Below are 14,460 nucleotides of genomic sequence, written 5' to 3'. Positions count from 1 at the left end.
ATCACGAATTTGAACAAAAGTTAACACAATTTAATAACCCATTCAACTGATTGCCACTACCTTATTAAATCGTTCATTAGAAACCAAACAAGGAAGTCGTTTAGGACGAATGCAGGTGTAAGTATTTATGAATCGTCATGCATCTGATTCAATCGTAAAAACCCGCAACTACGTGTGCAATATCATGTAAACGTATCGATAATGTAATGAACTCGTGATGCCGGCGTCCCCGCTCAAAGAACGTTTTTTTCCTATGATTGTTTTTTTTTTAATTATTTGAAACAATTACAGTCGATTGGTTTTCGTAAAACTTTTTTGTTTGGGGTTTAGGCTACAAGATGCTCCTTTTGGATACCATAACGTAATCCTTAGGTAAATTAGAGTGCAAAACAGTTGTGATAATCTCACCCTGCCCACTTTAAGTATACCATCGTAGATAAATAAATTGCTTTATGTGGTCATAAAGTCATAAACTCTACTTTTTATGTCGACGTGATGATGACAGATGTAATTATATAATTACTATCAAGCGGTTTTCTCAATATTCGCAATATTAATACAGTAAACAATTGATTTAAGGTTATATTCAGTGAAGAACAAAATGCAGTTGTTCATTAAAAATTATTGTGCTGTGTCACTACGTTGATTCCGGAAGTGATATGTGTTCTTCATATTTTATCCCAGTGTGACTTTTACTTTTCTGTAGTAGTTATGGCTACTTTTAAATGTTTCATTACATTTTAAGGGTTCAATGGTTTCAGGGTAAATGAAATTCTTGGTACAGCGTCAACTTTGAAGAAGAGAGCAAGTAGAATCTATAAAGCATTGCTGTTTGCCAAATTATATTGAAAACAGTCATAATTGACTGGATTAAAATCCACCTGAAGACCCTTAAAAGCTCGGCCCTTCAAGGTCCGTAATGTTATTGAGAGCATCTTGAAAATTCTCAGAGCCTTTAGATAAGATTCTTAGGAGCTCTCAAAGATTCACAAAGAGTTCTTAAAGGCTCGACTCTTAACGAAGGAATCTTCTGGAACACAAAGAGCCCAAAGAATCTCTTGGAGGTTTTGGTGACTTGTTTGCCATTCTTAAACACTCTTAGACCTTTAAAAAACCCATAACAGCTTCTCACAACCTTAAAGGACTCTAAAAGTCTGTGAAAGTATCTAAGCCTGCCTCTTAGACACTTTTGAAAACGTTTGCAGATTCTGATGCATAGAATCTCAAGGCTCTTCAAAATTCGCATATTAAATACTCTGAATGGATTTAATAGATCTCTTAGATCTCTCATAGGTCCTTAAGGAATAATAATTCATTCTGTTGCGCCTCTTCTATGATTGTTTTTTGTGACATGTTTACACTTCACCCCTTCTATCTAACCCCTTCCAAAAAGGGGCGGAGGGGCTGGTATAATTAAAAGTGTCCTCCTCCTGGACCCCTTTTCTTGACCGGATATAATTCCTTATATCTCAAGAACAGATTGAGAAATATATCCATTGGTGATGTTCGAACTTTGAGCGAATATCTCGAAAACGGTTCGTCGGAGAAAAGTACCTCGAAAAGTACTCTCAAAGGCAAAATGAATCGTCTCGCCAGTCGCCATCTATTCGTGAAGTTGAATATTTTGAAAACAAAGGTCGGAAGAGGGTATTCATGAAAAGGAAGTAGAACGGCAGGACGAGACATATCTACTGGTGATGTCAAAAAGTTCAGTTAAAATATCTGCAGAACGGAGTGTTAGAGGAGGGTACTCTAACAGGGCGGAAAGGTCGTCTAGACGATGTAAAAACTTAATTGTGAACTTCTCGAAAATGTTGGAGGAAGGTACCTACAAAGTGAAAACGCAATATTTTTGAGAATTACTCTAAGGCCTTGATTCTTTTTGCATTATATAGCGAAGCTTTGAACCAGACGACCTTTCAATGTTTATGTGTGAAAAAGCCTCTCCTCCCCATTTATCATCTAACAATAAGGTAAACATTGATAAATATAGCAGTATTAGCCAACCATTTACTAAGTTATTTCGGTTTTAAAAAAATGCGCTTTATCTGCACGAGAATTGTGCACAATTTACACTTGTTGTGTTTGCCATCAGGTGTTTAACACATTTTTATATTGCTTTTGTAATTTATGTGCTTTGAGTCAATAATTTTTGCATGGAGGTTTTTCATATTATTTTGCATTGTGTGTTCTGTGTTCATATCTCTATTATGTTTTTGTGTTATGTATATAATTACTGTTCTCTGTTCCGTATTATGAGCTTCATGTTGGGTATAAATTGTAATTCAATGATGTTTGTTACATGGTCTTGGTCCGAACTTTAATTTTTAATATTGTATGACTCAGCTTATGTGCAAGGTAGGGAATTGTATGCTGTGTGCATCGACACTCTTCATCAACATCTCGATTATGTTTGTTTGTTTATCGGTCTGTCGGTACGCTCATTGCCGGCTAAACGGCTGAAACGATTGGAACCAAATTTAGTACACATATTCTTAGACATAAAAGGGCAGAATCGCACATGCGCAGGTGTACGAGTGTTATATGTGCTAGTCACAGCGAGTTTTTTCCTTGTTGTGATGGGTCAAAGCGACTCTTTTGAGTCTGGCGGCTCCTAAGACACAGCACATTTATACGTGTCGTTCAACGCGAATCGTTCAAATGTGCTGTTGATCGTATAATTTACGATCATCCGTCACTGACACTGGAACTAGCACCAAATTACCGGACTTTCAGAATCTTGATAATAACAAACTTACCCAATTTCATTGTTTTATTTTGCGTTCCTTCCCTACCGCACTTCAAGTCAAACGTTGTTTGCAACCAACGTAAGGGGATCCTGCGTTAGGTGTTCGATCACGTGCCACTTTTCTATTTGAAATTTAGGAGAGATAAAGGGCGATTGAAACGTCTGGACAAGACATCCCCCCCCCCCCTTCTCTTTAATCCCCCCTCCCTTAAGCACCATTTACGATGAGGTTAAACAACAACTTTGTTAATAATATTTAATCATCCAACTTTGGTTATCAACTTTTTTGGATATGTCCCTTCCACTTTTGAGTGAAACTGTTGTGGATTTTCATCACGGTATTCCAATAGCTATACAGTAAACAACTCTTGGATGCAGATGGATGCCCCCCCCCCCACAATACGACCACTGTCAAAAATAAGACATCAATAGGTACATCAACGGGCGGATTGGTAGAAACAGTGCAATCAACACGTCCTAAGTCCTAAAGTTACTACACTAAGCTTTTTTTTGTTGAATTTTATAAAAAGCCACATTTCCCGAAGAGTTCTCCACAATGATGGAATTCCGAACATTTACTTTCATACCAAGCACACAGTTGTTGACATGCACGTCCCTGGGATTTGTTATATTTAACTACAAAATGTTTTCTTGGATAATTAATTTTGTTACAAAGTGCTTTATTTTAAAAAAAAGTTTGCTATTGCAATTTGTTGTTCAACATGGTTGCCACACTTACGTGGGGCGTTTCTGAATAGTGCAGTATGAACATTAATTACTTGGACACCCTGTATTCTGTATATACACTCATTCAATTAAGACAGGGCAAAAGCAAAGCCCGTACTTAAAAATGCATTCAAAATGATTCAGTCTCATTATTATAAGACCACCTACCTTTTAAAACGGACCAACTTGCGGTTGTCGAATTTCAGGCCTCCTGCAACGAAAACGATCGATTTTAATAAATGTCACAATAGAAAACTCGTTCTTAAAAAGCTTCATTATTAAGAAAGCACAAAAATAGGTTACTAAAAATATTATATTTCAAGGCTGATCCAGGTACAACGACCAGTTAAATATCCATTGGCGAACTACAGACAAAATAGCAACCGTAAGGTTAAACAGCCTCATCATTTAACTGTGGGTTCCGTGCAACACATCGCTTACCACAAAACGTTGTTAGTTTCATATTTCATGGCTTTTATGGCTAATTCTGAAACCAGTACATACCACCTCTCTGTTACTTGTAGCATAATAGATATATAAATATTACGCTTCTTCCCTTCACAAGCTATTACATCAAAGATATTGTATTTTCCTAACGCCGCGCGCGCGTACGATAATGTCCTCTATTATTTCCTTGTTTACTACCCAAACAATTTTTTCTATTATCTGCGTTCTCTCCATCAAAATGCGGGCCAGTTCTAATGAAGAGAGACCCGCGAAATAAATTAGAAAAATCTCTACCGCCATTTCTTTTTTATACTCCTACTATTTTATCATTAAACTAACGACGTGAGAAGCGGAGCAATTTAATTTAACATTTTGAGATTATTAAGTGGTTGCCATTCTAATTGGGATTATGGGCGCCCCTCTTGTATATATAGAATAGCATGTAGTGCGCGTTAATGTAAAAACTTTGTCAATTTCACGGGCCAATTATGTTTCAAATAAACCATTTACTGGAGTTTGACTGACATCATCCGAGTTGGCGGAGAAAACTAACAGGTCCTATAATGGTTCTATTAAGCTCGGCTCTTAGATCGAACCTGCTGGCTTTAAGGTTAATTATATTATCGGGGCGGAGGTATTGATATATGTATATGAAATTCTTTGTGAAACTATCCGGGTTGTAATTAAGCTCATTTAATTACACCGACAGCAAACTAATTCTGTGCAGCCTCATAAATTGAAATTTCATGTAGAACCTTATAGACATAATGACACATAATATATACACTACACATTCCCGACTCGAAGCTATCCCTTATCCTTTATTTGTTAGGTAAACTAAAACCGTGTTCCAAGCTCATATAATAGAGAACTCACTTGTAATTCACCTACTTTTCTAAAGTGACGGAACGTAATTGTAAGTGCTTTTCGCCTACCAGGAGGCATTAAGCTCACTCTCACATTACACTAGATACAACAGTTGAACATTATTCAACGTGTTGAAGTTCCCCTAGACCTTTTCATTATTTTTTGTATCAGACTTTAAACCGAAATTAAAGATTTTATTAATTATTTTGGACGTTGCGCCCTTTTAATATAGCAGAGATGTGCTTCCAATATGCCCTAACACGAAACATGTCCGATGAAGCTCCACCACAAATCTTCACTTCACTCAGTATGACTTTGTCAGATGCATTTAGATTACCTTTTCTTTTACATCTCTTAATGAGAATGCACACAGAAGAAATCACAGCAGAAGAAACACTAAATTTTTTATTTTCTTTAATAATAATCTTTAGTCCGCTTTAATAGAGTTAAGAGATGCAGCTCTTTGAGAGCTTTTATATTTCTTTATGGACCTTCAAAGATTTTTAAGAGTGCAATCAGTGTCCGAAAGCCTTAGAGTCTTCCAACCTATTCCAGAAGCAGGTTTCTTAAGATCTGCTCTTTGATCTTCAGAATATAAAGGATCGTTCTCCCACTAGTGAAATAATTATTATCTCACTAGTGCACAATTACTAGCACTACGTGTTTGTAAGGAGCATAATAATGGACATACTACTAAACTAATGAGTGTTGGATAAACACTTCGTAACGAGTCTTCCAACAACAGAACTCTCAAAAGGCTCTAGCACCTTGCACAGTGGTCTGCAAACCGTAAAAGTATTTAGCCACCAGTAAGAGCCTTCACTTGAAAGTTTCCAAAAATCTCCAAGAGACTCTAAAGAACTTTCTATAACCTTTAAAGGCTCTCCTAGGGTTTTCTGATGTATTCCACAGTGTTCTCCTCTTTAATAGCATTAAAGAATTTGTAAGGGTATTCAAGAGCCTTCAAGCGGTTGAAAGAGTCTTCAAGAAAAAGATTTCAAGGAGCGTCCTCTTAAAACTACAGCCTTAAAGTACATTTAATTGCCTTTATCAGTCTTTAAGAACTTCCTTCAGTCGCCAAACATTTTTGTCTTAAGAGTCTTCAATCGTCTCCACAGCACTTAAAGCCTCTGATCGTCAATTAAGGTTCATAAGAGCTTTTACTAGTTTTTAAAAGTATGATTTAATATCCAAGGAATGAAGAGCCTTTACAGCCATTTAAACGTCTTTAAGGATTGCAAACAGCTTCAAAGAGAATCTCCAAGAATATTCCAGAAGCTTTTAAGAGTGCTTAAAACTCTCCTCTTTTAAAAGCCGAGCCTATAAGGTTCAAAATCCCCTCTTATTAATAAATATTTAACCTTTAAGACCCTTAAGAAGCTTTCATAAGTTCTTGGGGACCTCGTCTTCAACCGTTACCTAGTCTTGTAGACCAGAAGATCTAAAATCTAGATCCTTTTGGAACCTTCAAAAAATTTTCTCTAAGAGCTTTACCAAGGTGTGAAACGGTACACAAAAGCTTTCAAGAGTGCGTATATGCTTCTACATCACTTTAGAGTCTAGCCCACTCTTTATTACTATAATAGCTGAGCCTTTAAGAAACTCTTAAGACTATGAAATGCTCTGAAAGAGGGTCCAAGAGTGCTCGCGAGTCTCCTACAGCCTTATCGATAATTTTAGAACCTTTACAGTTATTTACATAAAAGTCAGGAAAATTTCTGGCGAAGAAATATTGAAGTGCGAGGCCCCTTGGAGCCGAGTACTTTAATTTCCGAGTCAAGTAATGTCATTTTACTGACGAGTTTTGTATTAAATTTTACCCGAAATCGTATTTTAATATATCATTTCAATTTATATATAAAACTTTTGATTAATGTCAATCTGTCAGTGATGACAGGAGTCATTATAAATGTCACAAATGCGGTCGATGAAGTGAAAGCTGCGGCCAGTAAAGTGACAAGCGGCAGGAAACGTAGTCTGCCCTGTCTCCGTCATGGAAACTCAAATTTCCTGACAGAGTGGGCATGAAAATGAAGGTTTCAGGACGATTTTGGGTAAAAGTATTTATTAGTATAATATAGCTGTGTCTCGATCTGAGTCTTGAAAACTTGAAAGCTAAGGAATTTTGTGTGATCTCAGTAAAGGATTTGATTGCAAGTATACTTTGACTTTGACATCTTAATTCAGAAAACGCTGTACCTTCCGTAAAATGAATCTACTCGAATTTGAGTAATCGAAAACCATTCCTCTATTATAAGAATATTAAATCTTTGAAGCATCCTATTGCATATGGCGTCCCGCAGAGTTCCCTCTTAAGGCCACTATTATTCCTCATATGTATAAATGATTTTTTTCTCCAACCACCTGAATAAGACGCTATTTTGTGACAGTGTTCGGTACGTAAAATTGACGTTTTGCGGATTAATCGCTTTCACCATGGCAACTGTACAAAAAGTGGATACTTTTGGTCCTAGTACCAAAAAGAAATTGACCTTGAAAGTTGGTCAATTAAAAAATTACAATCACTGAGATATGTCACATTGACATCGTTTTACATTGCAGGTTGTAAGATATTTCTATACATACAAAACAAATATTTTTGCGTATTCAGTGCAAATAATGATGTTACCTATACGTATGTACATGTATTGAAAATGACGTATACAACCCGCCGTCGCGCGTAACGCCATCTACTTCAGACCCATTGCACTATTATCTGTCATTTTGAATTCAAAATTTGAAAAAGTTAATTGCAATTAATTTTATTAAAAAAACTGTATGGTAAGTTTTTTATTTCAATACAAAATATAACAATATTAATTGTGTATACAATAGAAATGACTGAAACTGATAGCGACATGGATTGCACTCCGCCAGAGATTATAGAAACGGCAGAACATGCTACCTCAAGATTTGCTCCCTACAAAGCCGCGAGAGGTGAGAAGTAAGAAGTAAGAACGAATAGGTTATAAGTTAACCTAAAAACTAGAGTGGCATGACACGTGAGGACAAGAAAGCAGAAGTTCTTATACTATAGTAGTGAAACTGTGACTGAATCTAAATTCGAATATAATTTGAAGTAAAGGGGGTTGGAGAAAAAATTTTATGTTTTATTCGTACAAAAAATGCGTTTTCAGGACTCGGAAGGTTGCTGGACTCCGTTAACGCGTCGTCCAGCAACTATCTTCCTCGTCCCGAAAACTGACATTTTTTGTACTAATGAAACAAATAACTATTCCTCATTATATGCAACCTAAAATTGGTGTGCTTTATGCGGACGACACTACACTACTGAAATACAGGCAAATGTGTAAAACTATTCTGCTTTCTTTTTCTTGAATACGAAACTTTCCAGTCAGTTGTTTTTACTCAGATAATTTACACGGTTATTCCGTATATTTAGACAGCGCGTTTATTATACGAGCTAGAAAAAACTTTAAATACCAAAGTTGTGGCGTTGATTATAAATCGCTAGAAAATGTAAAGTAAAAAATTCACAGATTGCATTAAACCATCGGAAACATTAGAAATAAAAACTGTATAACGCTGTATCTAAAACACAAATAACTCTTTCTGAATATTAATCGTCGTAACCTGCTCGTAATACTACCCAGCAAAAGAGATTGCGAAAATTGTAGATTGGAATTATCAAAACAATTGAGCACTATTAAGTAAGTACCGTATCGACTTTTCCTTACGGTACAACCGTCACTTGATGCGACACCGTTGTCTTTTGGCCTTGAACGAAACTTGTAACTTTGTACCCATATACGAAAACATTAACGTTGTGGTCGCTATCAGTCCACATTCTAGCTTGACCCAGTTAATTCAACCAAGGTCCTTCAGGAACAGAATTGATCCTTGCACAGAGCTCTTTCTTTGCCGGTAGTTTACTGCAAAGACTAGGTATATTTGCGAGAAATTCTTTGCCAACATTTCCTTGTTACGCTGCTCCAGTAGTTATATACTTCCAGTGTCTCCAATTATCCGAACTGAGACTGCTTTCCCAGTTTCATCAACGATATCCAAAGTATTTAGGAGCGTATTGGGAGTGCACTGATGATACACATTGTGGTATACTTTCTCTTCCACCTTAACATCCTCTTCATGCGATAATGTAATGACTCACATCGGACTTTCTTCTTGCATTTCTTGGAGTGGTGACCTACTTTCAAGCACCTGAAGCAAGAATTTTTCTCAATCTGCGTATCTTCATAGGTCGCTTTTTTCGCTTTCCAACATTTGGGAGAGTGATGATATTTATCACAAAAATGTCGAAATCCTTCCCCATTACATTTCATTTGATAACAATCCGGAAGCTGTATTAGCATTATCTTCTTGAATATTGCTTTTATTCTGGCGTTCTCTCCTCCTACCATTCCAGTTTGATTGTTGTTGTGGAGGTGACTGAAACACTTTCATTCTTTACTTCTTGTTGCATGAAGTCTCTTGAAAACTCCAACCGTGACCTCTGCGGTAAGAATTGAGATCCATCTTTTGCCGACAGTGGGCTTCCCTGCCAAGCTCGAAGTAGTAAATCTTTGAAATTTTAACTAAACTCGCTTTTAGTAAAAGCAAACGTATTGCATATTGTAAACATCAGATTAACGTACGCAGGATGCGCAATATCAACAGTCTTATTTATCAAAAATATCTTTTTGAAATTTTAATGACAAGTGATTCTGTTATAGGCAAACATATCTCATATTGTAAACATTAGATGTGCATGCGCACTTCCAAATTCCTTATATATGAAGATAGTTCTTTGAAATTTTAATCATAAATGCTTCTAGTTTGAAATTTAAACACAGATGCTTCTAGTAAAAGCAAACATATCGCACATTTCAAAAATAAGATACGCGAATGCGTAGAAGCCCAACGCCAACTTTCTTATTTATTGAGACATTTCTTTGAAATTTTAACCATAGATGCTTTTAGGAAAAACCTAGCCATAGCCTTTCGGGAAGTACCTACTGATAAATGCATGGAACATTCACCTTAGGACGAAAACCTTTTTACCTGTTTATCTAACCACTTTCGTATTTTAATTCGCGTGTCTAATGTTTTAAAAATATTCAACACTTTAATTTCACTCATTTTTTGAAGCAGAAAATTCTTCCAAAACTGCCCAATGTTGTGTAGACGTACAACATTCAGAGTTGGACTGGGTCACTGGGTCAACTGGGTCACCTGGGTCACTAAATTAAACTGGGTCACTGGGTCGCTGGGTCACGTCCTACTCTTTTCAGTTAGACCCAGTGACCCAGTTTGACCCAGTGACCCAGTTTGACCCAGTGACCCAACTTGACCCAGTGACCCAGTTTGACCCAGCGACCCAATTTCACCCGGGGACCCAATTCGACCCAGTCACCTAGTTTGATCGAATAACGCAGTTAAGTCAGTGCCCTCGGTTCAAGTGTACAGATTATGAAATAAATGAAATGCTGGTTTGTTGAAAATAATACTCGATTGCTTGACAACTGCCATTTCTGTGATGTTTGCTTTAATACTGCCGTAAAAAGCTTTCCATGTCCCGAATTGTATTAGAATAATGTTATTTCTTTGCTTCAGGGCTTACCAGTTTGCTTACAGGTGTTCATTCACATTTAATTTTTTTCTACTAGTTAGCTTAATCCAAATAAATCTTTTTTCTAAATACTTTCATTGACTGCTTGACTACAAACTATAAACAAATGCATTTGATTTTTTTAGGTATTAGTTCTCTTGAATGAAATTGGGCTACGTGCTTGTTGCCGAATATTATTGAGGAAGTTTTTTTTTAAATTAAAAGTTACTTGAAATTGTTTTGGATGATACCTAACAATAATTTAATTACTGGGCCACCGGGTCAAGACGGGTCACTGAGTAAAGCTGGGTCAAGATGGGTCACTGGGTCAAGCTGGGTCACCGGGTCAAGCTGGTCACCGGGGTCACCGGGTCAAGCTGGGTCACCGGGTCAAACTGGGTCACCTGGGTCACCGGGTCAAGCTGGGTCACTGGGTCAAACTGGGTCAAGCTGGGTCACCGGGTCAAGCTGGGTCACCGGGTCACCGGGTCAGTAAACTAACTGGGTCACCGGGTCACTGGGTCACTCTATGCTTGACCCAGTCCAACTCTGACAACATTACGTCAAATTACGGTGAGTGATGGAATCGCCACTCAACGGTCAAAGTATTTACAACACTAGCCAACCAATTTGTTTGTGTAACGTCATTGTCAGAGGTAAGACGCTTAATAAAGGAGGCATACTCGTCCGCCATTTTGGTTCTAAAAGTTTAGCGGGAAATTCAATTTACTATAAAGTTACACTTTATTGAGATGATTGGTCTTTTTAAAATTAGTACTAAGCTGGAAGTAGGGCCCTGAATTTACATTTAACATGATCAGAAACTGACAAAGTTGCCTGTATTGGTAATATAAATATTGATTTCGGATACCAATTTGGGAGCAAATTTTAAAACCCTACATACAACCTTCACCAAGCGCAATAAACCACGGTATTGATAAAGCGACAACCGATAAGATGCATTAATCAACCTGCAAAATTTAAATGTGTTTGTTTGTTTTTATTTACGGTTAATCATATCCTGTCGGTTTCATTATGATTGCACATGTTGAATCTTCGACTTAACAGTGCAGTGAATATTGGGTTTTTATATGATTACACCACCACACCACAATACTGTATAAAAAAAGCGGATACCCTTGAAACTTAAATAACGTTATTAAATTACAGTAACTCTAATTAATCTAGAAATGTTCTAAATATCGACGTAGATAAGTGTAATAATAAGATTAGAATGATTACAATTAGTATTTATTTAAAACACGTGCTCACTTCATACTCGACTTCATATCTAAGGTATAAGATAAAGTAATCCGTAATGATCCATAATAATCACTGGTTTATTTATACCACTACTGGAACATAACTGTGCCAATATGCTGCATTAGACTGAAGATGAAACTAGTATAGACTAAGTCCCTGGATCGCTTGCGACCAGCCATGAAAACTGAACCTCACCTCAGGACCACGGAGTTTTGAAGATTTTTGAGCAACACAAATTTGAAGATGCTACTTCTGTCAAGTTCGAAAGTAATGCCCAAAGAAATGAAGAGTATGTGTAGATGAACACCCCTAAATATGACATTTACACGTGCATATTAATTTCCAGACCGTTATTGCCAACTTCACACGCTTATAGTGCAATCGCTGATTTGTATATGTCTTTACCGTATCTTACGATTTCTTAAACATTATCGATTAATTGACACTTTTCAATTATGTAAGGCAGGTAAACAAATTGTCTGCAAAAAGTTGGTGCTAAAAATGCCATATTTATTTCAATGAAATGGGAAAAAAATTAAAACTGAATTTTGCTCGAGGTCTGGCAATTAAAACCGATATTCGATTTGCATTTAAGAACATAATTATAAACACCTTTTGAGTTAATTATATAGTTAAAATTATATGACATATAATTATAGCAGTTAGGTATTTTTTACCGTTGCAAAATCATTGCATTGACATTAATAAGCTGAACATCGTACCCTCGTTAAGTGTTTCAGTTGTTATTCACAGTTGTAGTGCTAAAATGTCTAAAAGGTTGGTAAAATGCGATAGGACATCGCAAATAACAACCTCAACTTTTAATTAAGGCGATTAACATGCAAAAGCTTAATTAACGCAGTTTTGGCTAAAAGCATATTGCAACAGCCATCAATTTTCAAATTAACGACCGAGAGCTGAATAACGATTGCGAAATATTCGCACAGTTACTTTACTTACGTGATAACACCATTAACAAAATTGGCCATAAGTAATGAACTGCAAATGTGAAGATACAGTAATTCGAATTGTTGAGAAAGCTTTAAAAAAAATTACACTCATAAAATTACCGTACAATGCTCAATCTAGATCAAGATTTTTACTTAACGTTGAGTGTCTACTACATTAATTAAACAAAATTATGCAAATAGTAGTTGAAAGCAAAATGTGTACTGTAAACGTTCGAAAAATAAACAAAATTATAAATAATTTATTTTAGTTTGTTAACTATACGGTATAAAAACAAGTCTAGTCGGACTAAACTACCAACTTTTTTAGTTTTTTTTTTGTACGAAAACGCCTCCTCGTATGCGTAACTAACCGTAGTACGCCTAACCGGAAAACGCCGAAATTGTCGTCTCTTTGTTTTCTTAATTGGATAACTCGAAATCTTTTTACATGATCGCGAACCTGCCATTTCCGGCGTGCTAACAAAAATCGTTTCAACGTTTCGGTCATGTATAATCGCCGGGAAGAACAGCGGGTAGTCGTCGTCGTTAAGATACTTACCATCAAGAAAGAGATAGAGCCAGCTTTACCGAACGCACTCGACTAAATAATTCTACAATGTTAGGCAGGCGTGAAAAAAATGTTAGCATTCACGATAGGAATCTTTATAGTTAACTATCTTACAGTCTAGACCTTGTGATCTGAGAACATTAGGCGCTCACAAAAAAAGTTCTAATGGTGGAACCTACTTTCAATGCTAGAACCTCTGATCACATCGTACCCAAATCAAGAGAAGTTTGAATCGATAGATTATTAAGAAAAATGGTATTACCATCAATTACTATGGCAGGGTAATTATAGATAATTGATTTGTTGCTCACAATTACTAATGGCTACAATTTCCAGGCACATTTCGACTCCCCAAAAAAAGGGTGGACCTTACAGCCAGGTCATACCGTATAATTAAATACTGTAACCAAATGACAAATAGCATACCTATTTTTTTATTTGAATACCGAAGCCATACACTTTTCAGGAGATTCCTTGGATCTTAGCTAAGATATCTCGATCACAGCACGGATTTCACAATATTGACTACTACTTTTGATGAGTGTAATAGCAGTACAGTGGCGGCTGGTGGGTTTTCTATGTGGAGGGGCGCCGAGCAAAACTTCGACATTTATAAAAAGCAAACAGTTTATTTTTACATGCTTGCTTACAATGTTGGTACTTTTAAATGGAATTGTATCCTGTTTTATCTTAAATGAATTTTTCAAGGACTTTTTCTTAGAAGTCGGGAATGATCTGAACTAGAGTTTTTTCAGCAAAAATATCCCATATAGAAATCCGATTAGATTTTGACGTTTTCGTTTTCATTTTGTCACGTTAACATGGTGAAAAAAACATTTTGGGTGTAAATTTTCTGAAAAGTGTTTCTTCTTACGAAATAATTTGATGAACAACGATAAAATTTAATCACGCTATTTTTAAACACGCAGTATATTCAGCATACATATTTATTTCCTGAATAAATATCAAATTACGCAACACAATTTGACGTTTGCAAATAATCGCTGAAGTATGGACAGTAACCGTAGCAATTCTAATCATTTAAATATACGATAGAATTAATCAACTGACTGAGTTGTCAATTTCTTTTCCTCAGACACCTAAGTTTTAATTCATTTTCAGAAACAGCTTTGTACAACAGTTGTAATTAGAAACGTTATTAAATTTTAAAACCTTCATTTGATTTGCTTATGATGCAAATTTACGACTACGACGTGCGACTACGATCGCACAATCAAGAAAATGATATAAATAATCTCGTACATACTGAGTAACTGGGCTCTGCAGTTTCCGCCCACACTATAAATGTAAGCACGCATCGTTA

At 36.3% G+C, this 14,460-nt stretch overlaps 1 long non-coding RNA gene across 1 annotated transcript in view; it reads right to left on the bottom strand.

The window, feature by feature from the left end:
* Nucleotides 1–14,460, bottom strand: part of LOC116169849 — a 72,588-nt gene that overhangs the window by 19,100 nt on the left and 39,028 nt on the right. Inside the window, exon 2 of the long non-coding RNA XR_004145091.1 lies at nt 3,644–3,686. This is a non-coding gene — a long non-coding RNA (uncharacterized LOC116169849). The remainder of the gene's footprint in view (nt 1–3,643; nt 3,687–14,460) is intronic.

This window comes from Photinus pyralis, unplaced genomic scaffold (genome assembly GCF_008802855.1).
Source record: "Photinus pyralis isolate 1611_PpyrPB1 unplaced genomic scaffold, Ppyr1.3 Ppyr1.4_LG4, whole genome shotgun sequence".
Lineage (NCBI taxonomy): Eukaryota > Metazoa > Arthropoda > Insecta > Coleoptera > Lampyridae > Photinus > Photinus pyralis.
The sequence above is the reverse complement of the archived record's forward strand: the minus strand, read 5'-3'. Positions and strand labels throughout refer to the sequence as shown.